This window comes from Castor canadensis, chromosome X (genome assembly GCF_047511655.1).
Source record: "Castor canadensis chromosome X, mCasCan1.hap1v2, whole genome shotgun sequence".
Taxonomy (NCBI): Eukaryota; Metazoa; Chordata; class Mammalia; order Rodentia; family Castoridae; genus Castor; species Castor canadensis.
In genome coordinates, this window is record NC_133405.1 from 9,824,319 (window position 1) to 9,851,136 (window position 26,818).

Below are 26,818 nucleotides of genomic sequence, written 5' to 3' on the forward strand. Positions count from 1 at the left end.
ACAACAAAAAATGGCAAAGGTCTAAAATACTCATTGGTGATGTTTTTTGTTTTTGTTTTTTTTTAAATCTTGCTTTCAGCTTTCAGGAGTTAATATTTTTGTTTTAATTTGATAATTGGATATGGTTTATATTGGGCTTAAACTGTGGAGCTTTCATGTTTACTGTAATTTAGTCTTAAAACATTTTTTACTTAGTAACCAGTGCTTTTGATAATGTAGTTGGCAATAAGCCAGCAACTACTTAGAAGTGTTATAAGACTTCATTCTTTGAGTATTGGGAAAGTTCATTCAGATCCTACACTAAAAGCATCTGCAGACATTAAAAGATTCAAGCAGGGATCTGTGTAGAGGAATAATCTACAGTTGTTTAACATAAATCGGATTTGGAGTGATTTTGAATTCTGCAAAATCTGGTGTTGCTATGTAAAGTCATTGCTTTTGGTAAATTGTCTGATCCAGTTATTAATGAACGAATATGAATTTGAAAATTTTTAAACTAAATAATTTGTGCTGTCATGGAAATGGTTTTGTTGCTCTTGTTTACTGGGTATAATTTCCCAATGCATTGATGTGAAGGGATAGAAAATCTAAACTAACTTAGTTATCTGACAGGGAGGGTATTTACTGTGATGAAGATGAGACAGATACCATCAGAGTTTTGTGAATCAGCTGGGGTGTTTTCACTGATAAACAACACAGCAGGTGTGCATTCATTACGAATATCTGTATCTGCCAAGGTGGAGCCACATTAAAGAGTGAGTTTTGTCTTGTATCTAAAATAGATACAAGCATATGTTTAAACTGCAAGATTTTTACTTGCTAGAGAATCTGTTTTAATATAGTGGTTTGGCCTCTGATTATTTATAGGTTTTATAAATTTTAGAATCAATTTCTCTTTAAGGTGGCTCAGATTTTTCAACTCTTGTGCACATAAAATTGAGTTGAAGTTCATTGTGCCTTTTTTCTTTACCCAAATTTTGAGTTGAAGCTTTGTATGGTAACTGCATCCTGTTCAGACACTACTGTCTAAAATTTTGAGACTGTGTGGTGTTCACTAAAAGTAGGAGTAACAAAGTCAAAGCAAATTAAGGTCACAAACTTCGGTGAAACCCTTAAAGTCCAAATCATCTTGTTATTGTGAATTGTCCCCCTTCCAGTTTAGTTTCTTCCTGACTCTCCACACTTAACTGACAGTTACCTTTCAAATTTTGCACACATTGAGATTAAAATTGGACCTCTACTGTGATGATTCCTATTTTCTCTTGTGTTTTCAGTGAAAACTAACATTTAAGTGAACATTAGCATCAATTAGTGCAGACATATGTGTGCATTTGCTTGATTCAATTTGTTGTGACCTTACCAGTTTTGATTTGGAATTGCAACATTTCGTAAAGAAAATTAAGTATATTGCTGCACTTTTAAGTTTCAAAACAGTGTTTTAAAATTGCATTGTTTTTATTTTTTTTAAACTCAGTTAAAGAAGACTAAAACGTTCTTTCAAAAGAGGCATCTAAATGTGTTCCTAATTTTGTATATGGGCTTAGGTTTTGTAACCAATAAAAAAAGCTGCTATCAAATATGAAAAAAAAGTGAAGTTCAGAAAGCCAAAGGCTGCATTTCTCTCATATGTGGAGTACAGACCTAATATAAATACAAACAATATTATGAAAAACAGGTCACACTAAAGGGAGGTCCCCTACAAGAGAGAGAGGATAAAAGAAGAAATTAAGAAGGTGAATATGGTTGATGTACTCCTTATACAATAATGAATATAGAATTTTTAAACCTCTTGAACTCACCATAAGAAGAGGAATAAGATAGAAGAAAAATAGAGGAGATGAACCAATTTGGGTTATAATACACACATACATGCCAATGTCACTACTAAACTCCCTGTATATTTATCTTAAACAAACAAAAATGTAATTTTACTTTTTATAAAAAAGGAGAACAAGAGAGCAGAACTGGTTATACCAGAGGGTTGTTACCACTGGTGGGGGAGGATGTTTGGAGAGGGTGTAGGAGGATGAATCTGACACCAATATTGTGTACATATATATGTAAATAGAAAATGAGCCTATTCCAGGAATGGAGGAGAGAGAATAAAGGAGAATGATGGAGAGGGTGAATTCAACTATGATATATTGTAAGAACTTTTGTAAATATCACAATGTACCCCCAGCACAACAATAAAAAATATAGTGCTTGAATTCTTAACCAGAGTAATAAGCGAAGAGAAGGAAATAAAATGGATTCAAACTATACTATACTTAAAAGACCACAAACCAAATAATGGTATTACAAGTCAGGGAAATTGTGGACTAATAGCCTACAAAATAAAACAATCTTTTATAAACATAAATTCAAAATATTCAACAAAATATTAGCAAAGTAAAGCCTATATACACTTAAAAATATACATCATGCTAGTGAATTATACCAATTACACATGCCTGACTCAACATCTGAAAATCAATGTAATCCATATCAATAGTTTAATGAAAAATCATGTGATAATATGAATTGATGTAGAAAAACCATGTGACAATATCCAATACCCATTCATGATTAATCTATTAGAAAACAAGGAATACATGGAAACTTCCTCAGCATGATAAATAACGTCTTCAAAAAGTGTATAGCTAACATTATACCTAATTGCAAGAAAGTAGAGATGTCGCTACTTTTGGGAACAAGGCAAGGAGGTTCTTTTTTCATAATCCCAGTGCTATGCTGTTTGATCTACTAGTATGTAGATAAGAAAAGAAAATAGAAGGCATACAAATTGTGAAAGAAAATATAAAATAACATTTGTAGATAATATTATTTTTTGTACAGAAAATCAAAACCAAATCAAGAAAAAAATTTCCAGCACTAATAAGCAATTACAGCAAGCTTGTATTATAAGATAATATGCAAATATCATTTGCTTTCCCATATGACATTAATGAGCAATAGTATTTAGTTTTTTTAGGAGGGTAGGGAGTTTGAACTTAGAACTCTAACATGTGAGCAATGGCTCCAACCTTTTTTGCTTTAGTTATTTTTCTGATAGGTTTTTGCCTTAATTGGCCTTGGATCACAATCCTCCTACCTATAGCTCCCACATTAGATTACTGGCTGGTGCTACCAAACTCTACTTACTTTTAGAGCTACGATCTCACTAATTTTTAAATTTTTGCCTGTACTGGCCTTGAACTGTGGTCCTCCTATCTCCAAATCCCAAGTAGCTGGGATTACAGGCATGAACCACCATATATGTTTACAGTTAATTTTTAAGAAAACAATTTGCAATATTATGAATAAAAACAGAATTAGGTATATATTTACAACAATATTTCTAGTGTCTATATGCTGAAGAATAGAAAATTTTGACAAAAGAATTCAAAGATGATATATTGAAAAGGAGAGCTTTTTTGTTCATGGGTTAGAAGATTCAAAATTACTCAAAGTCAATATTTAAAAATTGTAAATAAATTTTTAAAAATGCAATTTGGTAGCTGATAATAAGGGCCTGCTTTCACTATAGGGTAGAATTTTGCAGATAAGAAAGGTAAGTAGATAGAATGGTAATATGATTAAAGGCAGAGACATCTGATAATGATTTAAGTTGGAGACATAATATAGTAACATTTTCAAATATATATCCCCATGCTTTGAAATCTGTTATTCAAGATATGACATCCTGAAGAAAAGAGCATACTTAACTTTCAGATGTCAGCATCTTATAGCATTCTCAATAAAAAAGAAAACAAACTCGTGATCCTTGAAGAAATGACTGATTCTAGGAAAATGGTAGGAAATATATACAAGATGAGAATGTGGTATCCTATAGAACCAGAATGTAAGGAAGCCCTCATCAAAACACAAAACACACACACACACATACACACACATATTTGATGATGAGGGGATGTCAAAGAGTCATAAAAACCATTTGACAGGGCTCCCAATGGTCAAAGCTGGAGCAATTTGAGCAAGAAAATAAAGGATTATTAGGTTGTCACCCAAAGTATAGAATAAATGTTCATGGATGCTCATATGACTAAATGATTATATAAAGGTCTAAATGTAGTGAAAAAGAGAAATATACTCTGTAGAAGAATTCTGATAAAATTTTACATGAATTCTTAGTTTATATTCCACCCTGAAAGAGACTGTATGACTATACATCCTAAGTAGGCCACAAATAGTGATTTTCATTTAAAGAAATTAATAATAAAAAGAAGGAGCAAGAGTAATTTTACCATAGAGAAAGCTGACAAACCCTACCTTAGCCCATGATCAAGATCAATATTAAAGGCCCAGGACTAGACATATTCACTGCTGAATTTTACCAAACCTTTAAAGACGATCTAACACCAAATTATCTTCAAACTATTCCACAAAAGTGACACAAACAAACTTATTCTTGGAAGCTAGTATTGCCCTGATTACAAAACTGGATAAGAATAAAACAAAAAGATGAAAACTGTTGGCCAATTTACATGGTGAACAGAGATGCAAAAATTCCATGTTCATGGATTGAAAGAATCAACATAGTAAAAATGTCTATACTACCAAAAGCAACCTGCATGTTTAATGCAACTCCCATTAAAATTCCAATGACTTTCATCACAGAGATTGAAAAATCTACCCTAATGTTCATTTGGAAACACAAGAGACTGAACAGTCAAGGCAATACTCAGCAAAAAGAGCAATGCTGGTGGTATCACAATATCCGACTTCAAACTACATTACAAAGGCATAGCAATAAAAACAGCATGGTACTGGCACAAAAACAGACATGAAGACCAGTGAATAGAATAGAGGACCCACATATGTATCCATGCAACTATACCCACCTTATTTTTGACAAAGGGGCCAAAAATATACGATGGAGAAAAGACAGCCTCTTCAACAAATGTTGCTGGGAAAAGTGGTTATCCATCTGAAAGAAACTAAAACTAGATCCATGTCTATCACCCTGTACTAGCATCAACTCAAAATGGATCAAGGACCTTAATATCAGACCCAAAACTCTGAAGTTAGTACAAGACAGAGCAGGAAACAGTCTGTAACTAATAGGTATAGGTAAAGAATTCCTCCATAGACTCCCAGCAACCCAGCAACTAAGAGAAAGAATGGACAAATGAGACTTCATAAAATTAAAAAGCTTCTGCACAACAAAAGAAATGGTCTCTAAACTGAAGAGACCACCTACAGAGTGGAAGAAAATATTTGCTAGCTATAAATCATAAAAAATACTGATAACCAGAATATACAGGGAACTTAAAAAACTAAACTCTCCCAAAATCAATGAACCAATTAAGAAATGGGCAACTGAGCTAAACAGAACTTTCTCAAAAGAAGAAATTCAAATGGCCAAAAAACATGTGAAAAATTACTCACCATCTCTAGCCATAAAGGAAATGCAAATCAAAACTATACTAAGACTCCAACTCACCCCTGTTAGAATAGCCATCACCAAAAACACCACCAACAACATGTGTTGGTGAGGATGTGGGGAAAAAGGAACCCTTGTACACTGCTTGTGGGAATGCAAGCTGGTGCAACAACTCTGGAAAAAAATTTAGAGGCTTCTTAAAAATCTAAACCTAGATCTGCCATATGATCTAGCAATACCACTCCTGGGGATATACTCAAAGGAATGCAACACAGGTTACTCCAGAGGCACCTGCACACCCATGTTTATTGCAGCACTATTCACAATAGCCAAGTTATGGAAACAGCCAAGATGCCCCACTGCTGACGAATAGATCAAGAAAATGTGGTCTTTATACACAATGGAATTTTACTCAGCCATGAAGAAAAATGATATCATTTGCAAGTAAATGGATGGAACTGGAGAACACCATTCTGAGAAAGGTTAGCCAAACTCAGAAGACCAAAAATTTTATGTTCTCCCTTATATGCGGTCTCTAGATCTAGGGCAAGTACAGCAATGTTGTAGGACTTGGGTTGCATGACAAGAGGAAAACATATACGGGAGGTACAGGGTTAGATAGAAAACCCAAAACGTGAAAGCATTTGATGTCCCCACTCCAGAGGAATTAATACGGAATGCTTAAAACAACAGAGGTCAATATGAGAAGGGGATCAGGAACCAGTGTAAAGATCAGTTAGAGATGAATCAACCTGGATTGTAACACATTTGTACATGAAAGCAATGCTGGGAATCTTTCTGTATAGCTGTCCTTGTCAACTAGCAAAAATTCTATGTCTTTCTTATTGCTTATTTCTTCTCTTCAACAGAACTGGAGAAAAGCACAGAACAGGTTCTGCTTGGAAGGGACGGGGGAGGGGAGGACAAGGTGGGGGCAGGAGCAGAAGGAAGAAATAACACAAACTATATATGCACATGTGAATAAATGAATTTTAAAAATCCTTAATAAAATACTTGCAAACCAAAATCAACCACATATTCAAAAGATCATACAGAATGATCCAAGTTGTCTTCATTACAGGAATGTAGGGTTAAATGAACATATACAAATCAATAAACATAATACAGCATATAAGTAGAAGCAAACACAAGAATCACATAATCATCTTAATAGATGCAGGAAAAGCCTTTGATAAAATTCAAAATCACTTTATGATAAAAGTTTGAAGTAAATGGATTAGACAGTTAATACCTAAACATAACAAAGGCAATAAAAAAATGACAAAACTATAGCACTGCTATACTGAAAGTGGGAAAACTGAAAGCATTTTCTCATTCTCAAGACCAAAAAAGGGTATTCACTATCATCACTCTTATTCAAAAGAGTGCTAGAATTCTTACCCAGAGCAATAAGGTAAGAAAAATAATCAGGATACAAATAGTAAAGGAAGAAGTCAAGCTATCCCTATTTGCAGATGACATGGTACTTTATTTCAATGATCTGAAAGATAAACTAGAAGCATGTATATTTGACAGATACTTTCACAAAGTAGCAGGACACAAAATAAACATACAATAATCAGTAATAGTTCCATACATGAATAGCGAACTCACTGAAAAAGAAGTCAGAAGAGCAACCCTATTCAAAATTGCTTCAAAAATACCTTGGCATAAAGCGAAGATATTAAAGACTTCTGCAATGAAAACTTCAAATTAGGATGAAATAAATTGTAGAATATACTAGAAGATGGAAAGACCTCCCTTTTTAATGATTCAGCAGAATATAAAGTGTTAAAATGGTTACATTTCCAAAATCAGAATAAAATTTTATGCAATCCCCATCAAAATTCCCATGACATTCTTCACAGAAATAGAAAAACAATTCTAAAATGTATGTGGAAATACAAAAGACATTGAATAGCAATCCTGAGAAAAATGAAAACTGCTGTAGGTATCATAACACCCGACTTCAAATTTAATACTGCTGAGTCATACTCACAAAAACAGATGAAATGGAGTAGAATTGAAGATCCATAAATAATCCCAAGCAGATACAGCCATCTGATTCTTGACAAACATGCCAAAAATATAAATTGGAAAAGAACAGCCTCAACAAATAGTTCTGGGAAAACTGGATATATATATATATATATATATATATATATATATATATGTAGGAGACTAGGACTAGATCCCCCATCACTCATCCTGTACAAAATTCAGCTCCAAATGCATTGAAGACTTTAATGTAAGAATTAAAATCTTGGTCTACTAGACGAAAATGGAACACTTCAAGATAGAGGCTTAGGCAATGACTTTCTGAATAAAAAAAAATAGCTCAGAAAATGAGAAAAAATTGACAAATGCCTTTTTATTAAAATAAAAATCTGCACAGCAAAAGGCACAATAAATGGAATGAAGATACAGCATATAGAATGTGAAGAAGTCTTTTCCATATATTCATTCAACAGGATGTAATATATAGAATTTATAAAGCATTCAACAAACTGAATAATGAAATAACAAATAATCTAATCAACTGACCAGATGCTTTTCAAATAAGTAAGTACAAATGCTCAAAAAATACATGAAAAATGTTCAACATCCTTAGCTGTCAGGTAAATGCAAATCAAAACTAAATTTACATAAAAACCCAATAGCAACAAATGCTGGCAAAGAAATGGGGAAAAGAAATGCTTATTCACTGCTAGTGGGTATGTATACTAGTTCAGCCACTCTGGAAATCAGTATGGAGGTTTCTCAAAAAATTTAAAATAGGACTTCCATATGATACAGGCACATCAATTATGGTTACATACCTAAAAGAAACAAAGTCAACTTTGCATAAAGATACCTCTATACCCTTGCTTATAGCAGCTCTATTCACAATAGCCAAATTATGGAATCAGCCTAGCTTCACATCAGGATGAATGGATAAAGAAAATGAGATATATAAGTGCAATGGAGTTTTACTCAGTCATTATGAAGAATGATACTATGTTGTTTACTGGAAAATGGATACAATTGGAGATTATGATGGTACCTGAAATAAGCCAGTCCCCTATTTTCTCTCATTTGTGAAAGTTAGTATGGAAAATCCCTGAAAATCATGAAGGTAAAAAAGGAACTATTAGGGAGATAGAAGGGTAAGAGAAATTGTAGTGGGAAAAGGGGGAATAAAAAAGTGTAATAGTGAGGGAGATATTAAATCACATTATAATATGTATAGAAATACCACAAAGAAACCCCTTACTGTGTATAATTTAATATTCACTAATAGAAATATCATATAAGTCATTTGTGGTGCCTAAGCACACCCCTATCCAATAATTGTGAGTAAGTAAATCTCAATAGGTGATGTTCCATAAAATGTCTGAGTAATAATCCTCAAAACACTGCTATTAAAACCAAAGAATATCTGAGAAACTGTCACCACTTATAGGACTCTCTGATGAGATGACAACTAAATGCAATTTGGTATGCTGAATTGGATCTTGGAACATGAAAAGGACATTATGTGAGGAGTAGGAAAAGCTGAATGGTCTATTAATATTATTAACTAAATAATTAGTTAATATTATTTTAGTTACTATGTCAATGTTTCATCTGTTACAAAATTTATAATAATATAAAATGTATATAAGTTGGGAAACTGGGTGCAGGTATAAAAAATTCTCTGTACTATATTTGCAACTTCTCTATAAATCTACATCTGTTCTAAAAATAAGTTTATTTTAACAAGTCAATAAATCCCTACCCAAACACATTAAGAATGAAAAACAGAGCACTGCTGTGGATATTTAGGGCATTTACAAATCATTAAAATAGTATCATAAACAATTTTATACCAATATATGGAATAGTCAGATAAGTTATAAATTCCTAGAAAAATATAAATTACCCAAATGATTCAGAAGTGATTTAAAACTGAATAGTTCTATGGTTATTAAAGCATTTTCATTAGAAATAAAAATCTTCCTATATTGAAAGCTACTGGTGCAGAAACGCTCACTGGCAGTTCTAACAAATATTCAAGAAAGCAACAATTCTACCATTATATGAACTGTTGTTTCAAGTAATAGAAAAATAAGGTACGATTCCCAAGTAGTTATATGAGTCTAGCAACACTTTGCTTACAAATTATTTCAAAAACTGTATTAAAAAGGAAAATTTCATGTGAATCTCATTCAAAACTATATAAGCAAAAAGCTCACAAAATATTACCAGCACAAATAGAATTAGATTGCAATTTTAAATACATGATGTTGTGAAAGTAATTTTCCTGCATTTGACTTGTATATGTATATAGTTTATATTTGGTTGAAATAATCTTAGTATAATAATAAAAACATTTCCAAATTCATTTAATAACTGTGTGTAAGGTATAACTATTTCTCCTTATCTGTCAGCAAAATGTTTCAGTCTTTTTTTACAGTGACCTAGATACACCCAAAGCCTGTGAGAGTTACTCTGAATTTATTTTGCAAAAATCAATATCAGTTTCCCCTTGCCTATTTCTATAGGGAATATTTTCTCTTTGCATTCCATCTACCACAGTAGAAACTTTAGTCAGAGATAAATAACAATCTGACAACCTTTCCAGATTCATCTCCTGGAAAGGAAAGAAAATTTTTACACTGCCTCATTAAGTTGAGATATTCTATCTTGAGCAAAACCTCAAACTGTAATGAAAGTAGATGTTAGCTGATGTTAAAATAGGTAAAAATAGATTGTAATCATCTAGAATAATGTTTGCATATGAGAACTTTTTCTTTGTACTTAAACATGGAATCAAAATTTCAGTTAAGTAAAATACCTTAAAAACATTACCTCCAAAAGATAAGCACGATTATCCTTAAATTTGTTTAGCACTTTGTAACTTTAAAAGATGTTACCATTAATCCACATAACAACCATCTGAGGTAGATAGCATATATGTAGTAAGCATTGCTTTTGTTCATAGCATGTTTTTTTAACCTCTTCTCTTTAGAGGCTATGTAGATGAACTATTGATTCTCCAGTCTCCCCTGAAGCCACAACTGACCATGGGATGTAGTTCTAGCCATAAAGATAAAATAAGTAAACCAATAATACCATTCTGAGAAATATTTTAATCGCTGGTATAAAAGGGAGAGATATATTCAATGCACCCTCCATCCCCTACCCAGTTTTCTGCATATATATATGTAATGTGATGCCTGGAAATATAAAAGCCATCTTACAAGTGCATGGCAATGGTGAAACAGAAAATCATAATGCCTAAAAAAAATCACCTGCAACTGTTCATTTTCAGATATTTTATTGTTGTGAGGTAAGATAACACCTTTTTTGTTCTATACCATCATTCAGATATTCTGTTATTTGCAAATATTCTTATAGGTGATGGGAGTTGCATTTATCATTTAATCAATGTGGAAAATGAACCTATAATGTGTTAAATGAAATACTTAATACAATAACTAATGCTTCCTTAGCTTTCTGTAGATTTCATTATGCTAATACACTAAAATACATTAAGTGAAACCTTAAGAAAATGAGAAATTGTTTTACTTTTTAAAATATCTGATAAAAGATTGAAGTACTCTTAGAAAAGATGGCATTATCACTTGTTTCTAAGATGACAATTTCCATAGTTATAAAAAAGTCTTGAGGAATTGGATTCAGAATCCTCGTATTATTATAGTAAGATTATTTCAACCAAATATAAGCTACATACATATACAAGTCAAATGCAGGAAAATTACTTTCACAACACTGTGTATTTAGATCAGTTTTTCACAAAAAAACTCATGTTGAAATTAACTTTGAAATCCCAAGTAAAATCCCTTATCCACAATTCTAATCACTTAAATGTTTCAGCTTCTTCAAACATGATTATGTGAGCCAACACAGAAGATATTTCTCACAACTTTTGAACTCCAAAACATAAAATACCACATGGACACTCTATAAACTATCAAAACAGACTTCAGTATTGACTAAAGGGGCAATTTAGCAATCTTGAGACAAGAATACAATGGACTTGGGTGAAAAATATCTTCACTTGCCAGCAGTAAACAGTAAACAGAAATAGCATTTTTGACTTTTCAGTCAGTCAACAAAGCAATGCTAAACATTGAACTTGTGCCAGGCTGTATGAGTGGGACTGGTGATATAATGGGAAATCAAAAGACAAGATATCTGCTGTAATGGTACCTGCAGTTTTCAACAGAAGATGATTTTAAGCATAGAGTTAAATAAAATCATTCTTATCTGGTTAACATAGTATTAGAAGCCATATAACAGTCATTCAGTAACAAGATACTACTATTATTAGTGATAATGCAAATGTAAGTAAATAACCAAAGGACTGTGAAAGAAAAATGGAGAACTGAATTAAACCTATTTTGCAAAGGTCAGAAACTGCTTCCTAACAGATATGATATTTAAACTTGTATTCATTAATTGAGGAAATAGAAGGGAAATGCCGTATTCATTTCTACAACAAACGCTGTTGCTCTAGTTATTAATCTCTAAAATACCTTAGAACGATATACTGATAGATTTGCTCAAATCAATATCCCCTACAAAGGAGTGTACTACCTCCAGTTTTCCACTAACTCCAATCTCTTTTTTTTTCAAAACCCACCTTTTAAAGATAAACTACCAATTTTTTGAATCATTCTGAAAAACTCTGCCTTCTCTCAAAAAAGTAACATTTGTTCTTAATCATTTGCTATATAAAAGCCCAAAAGAGCAGAAACAGTTTAGTAGAATGGTTAAAAACACAGCCTACAGCCAAACTATCAGGATTGGTTTGCATTCCTAATCTACTACTTACAAATCATGTAACCCAAGGAAATTTAATTAATCCATTAATCCCTGTAATCTCAGGTTGTTCAAATCCCCAACTAGGACAATAATAGTAATCTGAATAGTGTTCAAATTAAAAGAATTAAAACATAATGTACAGAAGAGTAATTGGTCAAAAATTATGTTATTACCATAAAACACCAGAATCTAACCACATAAATGAGTGCCATGGGGGATAATTTCATTCAGTGTTTCCAGAATCTTCTTTGGAGAAACATCATCAAAGTTAGTTCTTGAGCTATAACCAGTAACTCATGTTACACTAGAGTAATGTAAATTTTGTTTTTGGGAAAACAAAAACAAAACCCTCATACCTCACTCCCCAAATTCACTGAAACATTCTCCAAATAACTTTTGCTATACATAATGGTAAATTATTCCCTAAGGCAAAACTTTGACACTGATGAGGAGATTCAATAAGAAATGTTGGAACAGGAGAGCAAAACAGTTTTACCAATAGTAACATGCTCCTAGTATTAGGCCCATTGCCCCATCAGGGTTTTGAATCTACCTAAAGCAGAAAAACATCCTAAAACAGGTCATTGGGATCCCATCCTCTCCAAGTCCGGACGACGACATGGGCAAACTTTCTCATTCTCTCTGTGATCTCTTTTATAACTTTTTTTTTTTTCATTTTTCTTTTATTATTCATATGTGCATACAAGGCTTGGTTTGTTTCTCCCCCCTGCCCCCACCCCCTCCCTTACCACCCACTCCACCCCCTCCCGCTCCCCCCCACAATACCCAGCAGAAACTATTTTGCCCTTATCTCTAATTTTGTTGTAGAGAGAGTATAAGCAATAATAGGAAGGAACAAGGGGTTTTGCTGGTTGAGATAAGGATAGCTATACAGGGCATTGACTCACATTGATTTCCTGTGCGTGGGTGTTACCTTCTAGGTTAATTCTTTTTAATCTAACCTTTTCTCTAGTTCCTGGTCTCCTTTTCCTATTGGCCTCAGTTGCTTTAAGGTATAACTTTTTTTTTAATCATTAATCTGTAAGCAACAGTTGTGTAGGTTAAATTTTTTACAAACTTCTTCCTCAGAAGCCATCAAATAGTCTAAAGCCAAGCAGTTCTGATAGATGGCATTGTGGATCTTAGTGCTTTGTTTTGTCAGCAAATTGAGGGCTCTTGCAGTTTCATTAGTTATACTTTTAACAACTGCCTGCAGCCTGATGATGTGGTTGAGCATATTTATAGGGGTGCGATAGCCCCAGGACCACCTTTTGCCCAGGTGGCAGGACCATAGTACTGGATGATTTACTCAGGAGGCCATTTGTCATCTTTTTCCCAAGCCCAGTGGTCTCCCATGTTGGTCTCCCATAAACATAGCATGAAGTGACATTCAGTATCTGGGCTATAGACTCAGCCAGTGAGAGGAATGCGTTTTTAGCTTTGGAAGAGATGGAAAATTCACTCCTCATCTCCTTATAAAAAGAGTGAAAAACTTGGCATGAGAAACTCTCATGGGTAACAGTTACTAATTTGAGGTATGTCAGACTCTCAGGGTCAAGACCCTTTTTATCTATTTTTATACTAATTACTTTTCCCCATATTTAATCAGATGGCTTAGGTACAGTGAAATTTACATGGTTACAGGTGTCATGTGTGCTGTTAGTGGCAGTTTCCCCCTTGTGAAGGAAGGCTGTGTATTTTGTCCTTTTTTATGTAGTCCATGAAACACAACTCCAGTAAAGGCAATATTAAGAATCTATATCATCACATGACCAAAAGTTGTCTCTACTGTACATATACTTTTCACTGGAGGTATAGGCTCTTTTCCAAGCTAGACTCCCATAGCCATAGCCTGTACCTCCACATCCACTTTTGTCTATGGCTTGTGAGAGCATGACCCAAAGATAGAGCCTGCACAGGAATATTAAGCATGGAAAAGTAAAGTCTTAGTAACAACACTTCCTGTCTGAGTAGCATGCATACATAGATCACTGGAGGAAGGCTCGGAGGCCCAAAAGGGAAACCAGATCAGTAATTATGCATTCTGCTCAAAAGAGATAGAAGAAAGCAGATAAAAAATCTTTCACCATGAGAGCAATCAGTGGGGGTGGTTTCTGCCAAGCCTATGGCAAAGACTAGGGTAAAAACTACAGCAACAAATACAGTCAAGAGGTGACAACGCATTACAATGAGATAACTGGTGTGAAAAATAACCCATTTGTCTGTTGGAGAGTTGAATCCTCAAGCTTCTGCCATGCATAGACTAGTCAGCTTAGGGATGGGGTGACTAGAGCAGGGCTGTCACCTTTCTTGGTCCTCTGTTGTTTCCTGGGAAGCAGGATCCTGATGAAAGAAAGTGCTCAGGTTCTGGAGGGTGATCCTACATGGTGAAGCCAGATCAGGGATGCACTCCTACTCAAGAGAAGCTTGCTTGACTGGACTGTGGTGTATCCAAGGAGCAATCACTGCTACTTTAACTGTGCTGGAAGTAGTAGACAAGGTAACAACAAAAGTGCCCCTCCAATTGGGTTTTAATGCTTGGACATTTTATTTATTCATTTATTTTTTCCTAGACAGTATCCTTTTTTTTTAACTGAGTAGAATTGTCTTGGCAACAGTATTCTGTCAGTATATATGTCCAAGAAAACTCATTGTTGATAAAAGTTAAAACCACCATCTTTAAGTATCAAAGGACATGTTTAGAGCCAGTAAAAATAGTTATTTTGTCTCTATTTAAATAGAAGGCCCTGTCTAAAAATATGAGTTTGTGTCTAGAAGGGCTTTAATGCCAGATAGCTGCACATGCGTAAGAACCATTTCTTTAATCCTCTCAGCCTTGGTTATTTTTAAGAGGTCTGGCACAGTGATTCCATTTGAACTTTGGTGGCATTTCCCCCTTGTCTCCAAACTGCTTGTCTCTGAGAAGTCTTTCCTGAAGATCTGAATAAATATATTTCTTAAATAGCAGTAATAATTCTTTTAAAGTATGATGGAAATAATATTCAGAAAATTTTAAAATCAAACAGAACATGCAGACAACTGTATAATGTCATTTTTCAGATCAATTCACCCTGTAATAGCTACAAATATTTCAGAAGATACTACAAATCTGTTTGACAGCATCAGAAAGCTAAAGTTACCAAGACAGGAAGCTACCAAGACACTTTTTTCTTAGAAAAAAGTGTATAGTATCATTCAGTATAGTACTCTATCTGTATCAAGTAGATGTTTTTGATATTAAAGCATAATTACGCAAGATGCTATATTGTGGATGCTGCAGGCAGAGAGCTTAGAACCTAACCGCAGATATTTCACAACTTCTGTGTATCTATAATTATCTCAAAATAAGAAAAAGTTTGAAGAGATTTTAAAAGCCATAAAAAAGAACAGTTATACATTTTTGTATACATTGGTAAGCTTTATTTTTATCATGAAAATGTTGAATTACAAACACAATGTTTTGCAAGCAACACTCTGTTGCCAATGATTGAAATTGTCTGATACAATTTGAGCTTTCTATATAGCAAGAAAGCCTAACCTATTCTGGTGATTTAATCTTTATGAGATATGTCATTATTTGGGCTTAAACAGTGTTAATAAAACACAACAAAAACAATGTATTAAATATTTGTTTGAAGGATAGATTGTTAATTAATAATCATATATGCTAACCTTAATTTACAAGAGAATATAATATGCTAATCAAAATTAATATAGATCAAAGTGAAAAAAACACTATATACAATAGCCACAAGATATGACTTTCCTTATCTTTAAAATAAGATGGTAACTTACATGCTTTTTTGTCTTAGTCTATTTTCTGTTGCTGTAACAACACACCTAATACTTGATGGTTTATATGGAAAAGAGATTTATTTAGCTCATAGTTGTAGAAGCTGGGAGTTCAAAATTAGACTGCTTCAATGCAGTCAGCTTCTAGTACTGCTTCAAATCATGCCAGAAAGGGAAGGACAAACCTGTACCTGTGGAATAGAGGTATCATGGTGAAAGAGGAAGCAATGAAAAGCCTAGGAAGACACCCTCTTCCTAACAACCTCTGTTGGGAGATTGAATCCATTCCTGTGAAGACTAATCCAGTCTCACAGGGAAGAAAATTATTCTTCTAAAAAGTCCAACCTCACAAACACCATTATATTGCCAACCCACATTCAACATGTTTTATCAGGTATAAACCAAATCAAAACCATAGCATTGTATGACTAAAAATTATGAAAATAACTAACCTTTATTTACTTACTTGGCACATAGAACAATTCAATGTTTCATGCATATTATCTTAAAGAACTTAAAAAATTGTCATTGAAATAAGTAATTCTATACCAAAGATTCTTTGTAAACATAACTGAGATAATATGAAAGACATTTTTTCAAACAAGGCAACATGAAAATAGAAGCAAGTGTATTATTTCAATATTTGCTTCTGTATCAAAAAGCTTCATAACACACATTTAATTTACACTTAGAATTGAATTATCTACCTTCAGAAGAGATATTCAGATACTCAATTCATTGAGTAACTATTATAATTAGATAATATTAATACTAACAATTACATTATTATTTTTACATTTTATTTGAAACTATTAATTGTACAAAGGAGTTAAATTGTGATATTTCTCTATGTGCATACAATGTATTTTATAAAATTCACTCCCTGTATTACTCTTTCTCATTCTCTCTACTCCTTTCAAAGGAATTCTAACAGGTTTCACTATTCTGTTTTCATAAATATTTATAAAGTTTTTTTACCATATTTACTGCCCCTCCCCTTTCATCTTATATTGCTTGTTTTCAAGGTGATATTTAGGTCAAAACTTTATAATTTGGCACCAAATCACTCCAAACTTTATCCCAAAATAGAGATAAAATCCCAAGATCTAGAAGATATGTGTCAAGAAAGACGTGACTGTTACACTAGCTAGGAAAGTAGTTAAATAGAATATAATTGCAGTAAGAGTAGTATTTCTATTTCTAAGTAAATGGATCACAGTTAGAAATGCCAAAAGAAAGAAGTCACAAAAGAAAAATGACAAAAATTCCCAGAAATAGAATTAGACATTATCACAAAATCTAAAAGGAAAAAGAGGAAATGTCATAAAGTTATAGAAAAATTCAGTTTAATAAAATGGTCACTTGTGTAGATCAGAAAAGGAGAAAACTCTTAGAAAGATTTTATACTTTCTTTACATAATTTATCCTGGAGAAAGTTCAATGTGACACTTTCTTAAATATAGAAAGCATATATTTATATTAACAACTAAAATGACAGGTGAAACATTTTTTGGAATTTTTGAATAAATAAGGTAGAACTAATCTTTTGAAAAGTAGAAACTACAAAGTGTTATAATTCTATAGTAATGAAATCCTTGAGCTATTGCCTGAATCATTGGTAAAGAAATAATCGAAACTCAATTGAGAGTTGAAATGTTCTTCCAAAAATAGGTACTTGATAGAAATAAATATCCATAGATATATTGTCAGTTTATTACATACTTAAATGAACTGGACACCTGTCACAGTTTGGATTTGAAACTAAAATGAAGGTATTTATTTTCACTGATATGAAGGGTCATAATAAATTTTTCAAGGTGGAGGTTCACAGAAAAATATTGATTGAAGAATATACATATATATATAACACATAGTAGATATTATCATCAGATACTCTTACCTAAATAGTATCTTACTCACTATAAGTCTATCTTAATAATAGCATTTGAGAATTTCTACTCAGCATTGAACTGCCTTACATATATGTGTTATATTTATATATAACCACCCATATTATATAAACAAAGAGACTTCATAGTTTCTAAATTTTTATTTTTCTTTCTTTCACAAAAAGATATTCATGCTTCATAAAATCATCTAGTACTTACTTCCCTCTTTGCAAAAATCACTATAACTGTGTCCCTTCATCAGAAAATTTTTATTTTTTGTATATCTTAAGGTATAACCTTTGGAAAAGTGTATTTCAGTAAATAATGATAAATTAGTTGCAACTCTTGAACTTTCCTATGTTAATTTCTGCTGTTGGTTTCCTCTGATGGATATTTTAATTATTGCAGCTTTATATTATAGTTCAGTGTATTGAGTTTTCTTCATTGTCATCGTTAGACTTTTCATGTGTATACTGATATGTTTCAGTTTTTGACTATAACAGCATAATATCCAATATTTTAAAAACAAAATAGCTTTCAAATTACAAAGTAATTAATTATGTTTCATTATATTTTCTTCTCATCCATGAACTACTGTGTATGTAGACTCCCCTTTTCCCTCACTTCACAAACATAAGAACAATTTACACAGTCAAGAGGTTTTGTTTGTTTATCTATAGCCACTTCTGTTTTTTCTTTTTTAGATGGTTTCTTTTATAAACTTCATTAAAAAGATTTATTGCTGATACATAAAAATTATTTGAATTTATTTCTCCTCATGATATATCTCTAACCAAGATAAAATATTGATTTGAGAGGATTATCTCGGAAACTTTTAGATGACTAATAATTATATTTATTTCTTTGGGGCATTGGGATATGAAAACCAAACTACACACTATGTCATTGTAATCAGAATTATTCTTGAATGGCTAGATGCAAAAATGCAAAAAAGACTACTGTTGTAGAAATTTGCTAAAAACAACCTTGTCCAATTTTATGCCTGATAGAGAAATGATTTCTAAGCAGGATATTAGATATGATTAAAATGGATCATTAAAATGTATATTTTTATGAAATTTATTTAAGTGAAAAATAAAACCTTTGTGTTTCTGTTGTTACTGCTAATGTTCCAGAATGGTGTTTATATAAGTTAGCTTACTGAAATCTCACAAGAATTCTGTTATATGCTATTCACAAAATTTTCTAGCATAAGATTATCATAAGGTTCAAGTAGTGTAGTCTACATACAAGCACTAAACATTCAGCCATTTATATATGTAAGCATTAACTCTTAATGATTCTCATTTTTATTTTTATTTTCAATAGCATAACAAAGAACTTATGGAATCATTTTATTATTTCTCATTTCTCAATTATCTCAATGTTGTCAATAATTTTCCAACATTACTAGTGACAAGCAAAAAACATAATAATAAAAACACAAATAACTTTTCCAAACAACCTCATGCCATACTTCTTTAACCAATATTAATTCCCTACCTCATTTTATTCAAAATTATTGTCCCAATCCACCGAGTAATACAATATCCCAAAACTGTGTCTATAATGCCTTATTGCTACATAGAATTAAGTATTGTGATAATAGCATTTATGCTTCTCTATCTCTTCAAAGCCTTATCATGAAGTTTGGCCTTGAGAGCTCTTAAAATGTATATCATATTATACAAATTCTACACTTTTTCTCACTGACTGCAGTGCCTGTCTTTTACTGCCTGTTCAGCAGTGAACTGAGCCTTCAGGTGTTGAATTTAAAGAGATTTGTCAAAGGAGCTTATAGAGTTTGACTATGTCCTGATTTTATCATTCATTGGAGATGTCGAAAGTAAAGAACATGCAAAGTGCATGAGAGTTAATATTAGCTACCAAAAGAAAAATATAAATATAAATATCCTGATAGGCAGTACATAATGAGTAGCCAATCATGACACCACATTTAAATTTTTATTTTTCACAGAATCAAATGTCATGGTAATGTACACATTTAAGTTTTTGTGTCTCTTCATAGGTTCCATATAATAAAAAAAACATACTCTACTATCTGGATAATCATGATGTATTTTACATAAAATTAACATGTTCTTTATCATAGGATTGTAGTGAGGACAAGTGAGATAAGTCACAGTATGCTCGCTGCCAGATATTTAAGTAAGAATTAAGTAAATGTTATTAATGTTATTACTCAATTAGTTTTCTTATTATTTAATATTAGGGAAACATATTACCTTATATGTTAGGCAAGGAAATTTTTGACAGATAGAAATAGTAACTGTCCTATGGTACCTTTACATTTTTGTTTAATTAGTTTTCACATGTAGGAGCTGTGACTAGCTTGTGATACCTGCCTTTCTTTTTTAAAACGAATTGTTGCACTGTGCATCCATGACTGAACTGTTCTCTCTTTTAAAAAGTGTTCACCACTCTCACTATTAATGTTAGAAGAAATTTCAATGAAATGTAATGATTTCCCTCCCACAGACCTCCATTTAAAAATTCTTTATTAGTTGCTTACTCTTAAGAGTTTAAGCCACATACATCCTTATCCTTCTTTATAGTTAGTATAAATTCTGTGTAAGTAGTTTGGAAATGAGAATGTTGAAAATAAATCTAAATACATGACCTTGGAAATGATCATCCTTCTATTTTACAAAATTAATTCACCTTATATTGTTTCATAGTTATCCTACCAAATTATGATGTAGAATTAAGTGTAGTTTCCATATCATAAATCTATTATGTCAATAAAATGCACATGAAATCACTACTACTACCTGAAATACAAGAATTCAGGAAAGTTAACTTAGACATTTTTCTCATTTAACAATATTTTAAAATACTGTGAATGTATGTGTTTAAAATAGGAACATTTGCTCCTTCACACTTGAGAGATGCTGCAAGAAGGTAAAATTACAATAATATCGCTTCTCATAACCTCTGTATATTCACTCATTAAATATCTGAGTTTAGCACTGTAGAATATATCCCCTCATACATGTCTGTGTCCAAACAAGCTCAAGTTTTATTCATATTTAGACTACACTACTTGAACCTTATGATAATCTTACGTTAGAAAATTTTTTTGAATAGCATATAACAGAATTCTTGTGAGATTTCAGTAAGCTTACTTATATAAACACCTTTCTGGAACATCAGCAGTAACAACAGAAACACAGAAGGTTTTATTTTCACTTAAATAAATTTCATAAGAATATACATTTTAATGATCCATTTAATCATCATATCTAATATCCTGCTTAGAAATCATTTCTCTATCAGGCATAAAATTGGACAAGGTTGTTTTTGGCAAAATTTCTAAAACAGTAGCTCTGTTTGCTTTCTTGCAACTAGCTATTCAAGAAATATTCAGATTACAATGACATAGTATGTAGTTTGGTTTTCATATCCCAATGCCCCAAAGAAATAAATATAATTATTAGTCATCTAAAAGTTTCCGAGATAATCCTCTCAAATCAATATTTTATCTTGGTTAGAGATATATCATGAGGAGAAATAAATTCAAATAATTTTTATGTATCAGCAATAAATCTTTTTAATGAAGTTTATAAAAGAAACCACCTAAAAAAAAGAAAAAACAGAAGTGGCAATAAATAAACAAACAAAACCTCTTGACTGTGTAAATTGTTCTTATGTTTGTGAAGTGAGGGAAAAGGGGAGTCTACATACACAGTAGTTCATGGATGAGAAGAAAATATAATGAAACATAATTACTTTGTAATTTGAAAGCTATTTTTTTTAAATATTGGATATTATGCTGTTATAGTCAAAAACTGAAACATATCAGTATACACATGAAAAGTCTAACGATGACAATGAAGAAAACTCAATACACTGAACTATAATATAAAGCTGCAATAATTAAAATACCCATCAGAGAAAACCAACAGCAGAAATTAACATAGGAAAGTTCAAGAGTTGCAACTAATTTATCATTATTTACTGAAATACACTTTTCCAAAGGTTATACCTTAAGATACACAAAAAATAAAAATTTTCTGATGAAGGGACACAGTTATAGTGATTTTTGCAAAGAGGGAAATAAGTACTAGATGATTTTATGAAGCATGAATATCTTTTTGTAAAAGAAAGAAAAATAAAAATTTAGAAACTATGAAGTCTCTTTGTTTATATAATATGGGTGGTTATATATAAATATAACACATATATGTAAGGCAGTTCAATGCTGAGTAGAAATTCTTAAATGCTATTATTAAGATAGACTTATAGTGAGTAAGATATTATTTAGGTAAGAGTACCTTCTGATAATCTCTACTGTACTCTAATTTATTCATTGTGTCAAATGTTTAATGCGAAAATAACAAAATAATGATTTAAGCAATTAATCACAACACTTTGGCAGTTTATAACAGAGACTATGTTTTACAATACCAGATTTTAAAAAGTTTTTGGCAATGCTATTTGCCCATATACATGTAAAATCTCTTAGAAAACTATTAACAAGTACACTAATTGGCTACTTAACCCACTGAGTGGGACACTGAAGTAGACAATTATGAGTTCTAATATACAATGACAGCACATAAAATGTGTTTGGAGTACTCAGATATTTTCAGCAGAAAAAAGACCAGGACAAAAATAGCAAAATATTTGATGAATTGTTCATATATAATTTTGTTGCTAAAAAAGTTAAATCATGAAATGAATATATATAAGTGATTATTAAATTTTTATTTGTTGGAAAGGGTGAATTCAAGTATGATATGTTTGAAAATTTTAAGAACTTTTGTAAATGCCACAATGTATACTCAGTACATCAATAAAAAATAAATATATAAAAATTAATAATTTCCAGAATTTTACAGAACAAATTATTTTTGAGTTTCTGGGTAAAAGAAGACATGAGATATGATTTTTCTACACATTTACTTTGATAAGTTTAGAGCATTTTAAGAACAAAATCCTCAGGAAAATGGTAACAACAAGAAAAATAGTCAACATATACCTAAACTGCCTATATATATATAAAAAATCTATTAAGTGAAAAATGATATTTTTACTTCAGAAATACATAAGAAGGTAATGTATAAAATAGTGTTAAATATCTTCACTGTTAAAAATAGCAACTATTAATTATAAAAATATAAGTGAATATACTTGTTAGAAACATTTTTTTAATTTATAATAAATGTGCTATTTATGTAAAAAATTATTCTTTAATTTGTCAAATTTTATTAATGAGACTTTTACTCAAAATCAATAGAGATAACAAATACAAAATGTGAAATAAATGTAGATTACCTGATCTCCACTAACCCTGTTTCCCTAAAGTTAAAAGAATACTATATTTTATATTAACAATAAAATGTATATGTATTCATTAAACTTTAATATTTCTTAACATTTACACATTGGATAGAGTTATTGCTGATTTCATTAACCCCTCACAACTAACCTGTGGCATTTAAAGTATACTACAAGCCTGTCATGAGTAAAACACATGAGAACAGTAATGAGCTCCCAAGCAACATGGTAAAATGTAAACTGCATCATCAGATCATTAAATTCACTTACAAAAATATACCAGCTTAAAGTATACTAGCATGTAAGTAATAGTAAGTTTATTTACTACTAAGACCCACTATGAAAATTAAATTCCTTACACTGAAAGGTCTCAGTATTGTTGGCTTTGGGGTAGTTGTCAAGGAAACTTATATGAACTTGCATCAGTGTCACTCAAAAGTTATTTTGTGATGAACTGGACCCCAAAATTCAAATACAAGTTGTACGTTATCAAAGGTCTAAAAGGCACATATTAAGCATAATCATAAAATAAGTAACCAACATAATTACCACATGAATTGTTTGGTAGAATATAAGACATATTGTACGTGAATATGCATTGAGATTTTGTTTAAATTGTGATTTATGAAAAAGAGAGTTATCTGTGTGGGCAAGGCCAGAAAAATTGAGAAAAAGTCATTTTTCAGTAAGAAGGCAAATAGATAATTAAAACCTTACCTCATCCAAAATTAATGTCAATAATGAAATGGGAAAAAACAGAAAATGTTAACTAAAATTTTGAGGAATAAAGAGATTACAAGAGCCCTTTCCGCTCACGTCCACTTCCTTCGCCCCATGTGTGTGCGGGTAGGCGTGAGGGGCTTGAGCTGCTGCAGCTGCTGTGGTGAGGTTCTCGGCTTTGGATTGCAGAGGTTCTCGGTGGCTGCTGGAACGTCACAATGCCTAAAACACTAAAGGGAGAAAGTACAGGACGGGAAAAAAAAGTAATCCATCCATACAGTAGAAAAGCAGCTCAGATTACAAGAGAGGCCCACAAACAAGAGAAAAAGGAAAAGTGAAAAACTGCAGTGGTTTCATAATCATCTAGATCCTCAAAAAGTGAGATATTCAAAGAAAGATTCTTGTGAAATAACTGAAAGGTATTTAAATAGGTTCAACAGTGAGCTAGAGCATATTGAGTTACATAACAGCATCAAGGACAGGCAGGGAAGGCAGCACCATTCCCGGGAGAGTGTCATCAAGCAGACAATGGAGCGTGAACAACAGCAGTATGAAGGCTATGGCTTTGAGATTCCAGATCTTTTAGATGGAAGTAATCTAAAGATGTTTAGGGAATGGGATTTTGATCTGAAGAAATTGCCAAACATTAAAATGAGAAAAGTTTGTGCTAATGATGCAGTTCCTAAGAAATGTATGAAGAAACCTATATTAACGATAGACAAAGATTTAGGGGAATTGGCACTAACAGGGGACTCAGATGCTTCGGATGAAGAAATGACTTCTGTGCCTTTTTGTCTTTCTTTGAGTTGAAGATAAATAATTTGAGACCTTGAAGTCATACTCATTTATTATGGTAGATAATCATCTAGGTGCAAGAATTTGCTATTTAACTCATTCTCTTACGTAGAGTCCCATTTCCAGTTTCAAAACTGGTGTTATGATTTTTATTTAAAAATAAAAGCTGTTGTTCATTTTCATTAAGTTGTCTTAAAAATAGAAGTTGTAATAGTCTGTTTTCTATTACTATAATGAAATTCCTGAGGCTGGAAACTTACAAACGTTTGTTTCGCTCAGAGTTTTGGACTAAGTCCAAACAGCATAATGCCAGATCTGGCAAGGGTCTTTTAGCTATGTCACATCATGGTTGATGGCATCATAATAGTGGGCCTGAATGACAGAGGAAGGAGTCACAGGCAATACAGGAAGCCAGCGAGTACAGAGGAGCCAGTAATGACTTGGCTGTCTTACAGGTCCTACAGTTTCTTAGCACTGCCACACTGGGAACCAAGATTCTAACACATGAACCCTCTGGGAACACACTTTTAAATATCCATATCCAAATCATAGCAGAGTTATCTTCAAAAGCTATTTAGTCTGCATTTTGTAGAGGTGGGAGCAGTATTAGGACAAAGAAAGCTTTAACTGTTTCCTTATGTATATTTAAGATTGCCTGATCTCACATTTTGGGGAATGGACCTGATTTCTAAAAGGTTCCTGTGGACAGTTTTGAGTTGTGATAAAAGCAAGATTGTGTTTCAGTAATAATGTCACACTAATTTCCTCCTTACACATTAAACGTATTTTCTTATAAAGTAGGGGGAAATGTGGTAGGGAATTCATACTCATCAACAGATGGTACATTATTATGTACAATCTTCTGAGCCCAATTAAACGCAAGAAACAAATACTGATTATTCTTGTTATCCTGATCTTCTACACTTAAGCTTTTGACCAAAGGAATAAATTATTTCAAGTAGTTCCTTTTATTGAGTATTATTTTCTGCTTTCTCATTGTCAAAAGTGATAGGTTTTATTTGTCAAAACAGAACTAAAAATTAGAACCAGTGATTTTATTGTTATTGTTCCTTCCAGGAGATATGTTAAATTGATAAATAACAATATTCAAGTCAAAAACATGGATGTTCTAGAATTTTGTTCACAGAACTTATTAAAAACAAATATTCTTTAGTCTGTTTTTTTGAAGGATGCAATACTTAATACGGATTTGAGTATTTTCAAGAAAAGGAAAAAAATGATGTATAGGTTAACTAGATGTCAACTGTCTTGTTAACAATTGTATAAAGAGTAGTAAATTTTTTACTTCTGAAAATCAAAAATAAAATTTGTTTTTGTAAAAAAAGATTACAAGATAGTAATAAACAGAGGCTCAATATTATAAAGTTAACATTTCATGAATCATCTTATATAGTTATATGAAAATTAAATGTCATAATATAACTCTAATATAAATATGGTGAATTTGAGAAAGTGAGGTAATGGTAATTTCCAAAAGTCAACTGGTTGTATGTGATGTAAAGCAATAGTTACCTATTGCAATATAGGAAAAAAATTGAATTGAGAATACTTATTATGATCAAGCCTACTATTGGCTCATGCACTGACAAAAACGTCATTTTACTTATTTGAGTTAGTAACTTTTACTTATTTGAGTTAGTTACTGTACAAAGTTGGTATCTGGCAGAAAACCATAGATAAATCCATCCTCAATTTAAAACATATACCAAAATTAAGCCTACATGTTTGAAATTTAAATTTCATAATCTACAACCATTTCTAACATTAATCTTTAAGGCGATCTGACTTAGATATACGTCTGTGGTAATACGTCTGTGGTATACTTAGTCTATAGGGCAATGAAAGAAATATATGCATACGTGTATATATATATATATATATATATATTATATACATGTGTATTATATTATATATATATATATATATACATTTACCACTATAAAAATTTCCAGATAACCTAGAGCACAAAATAAAATATGGAAGAGATGCACCAAGGAATTAACATTGTTTACGATGGACTAGAAAACTGTGTAGAGGAAAAAAAAGCTGGTTACATTATTGTTTATCTGTCCTTACATAATTTACTATTTAAAATGAGCAATCA

General features: G+C 31.9%; 1 non-coding gene and 1 pseudogene across 1 annotated transcript; both read left to right on the top strand.

Annotated features, from left to right (window-relative positions):
* The first annotated feature begins 15,660 nt into the window (after positions 1–15,660).
* Positions 15,661–15,788, top strand: LOC141420127 (small nucleolar RNA SNORA28). The gene has a single exon (XR_012444816.1). It is a non-coding gene; the product is annotated as a small nucleolar RNA SNORA28 (small nucleolar RNA).
* An 8,200-nt stretch (positions 15,789–23,988) lies between these two features.
* Positions 23,989–25,926, top strand: LOC109674262 (translation machinery-associated protein 16 pseudogene; annotated as a pseudogene).
* Positions 25,927–26,818: the final 892 nt, after the last annotated feature.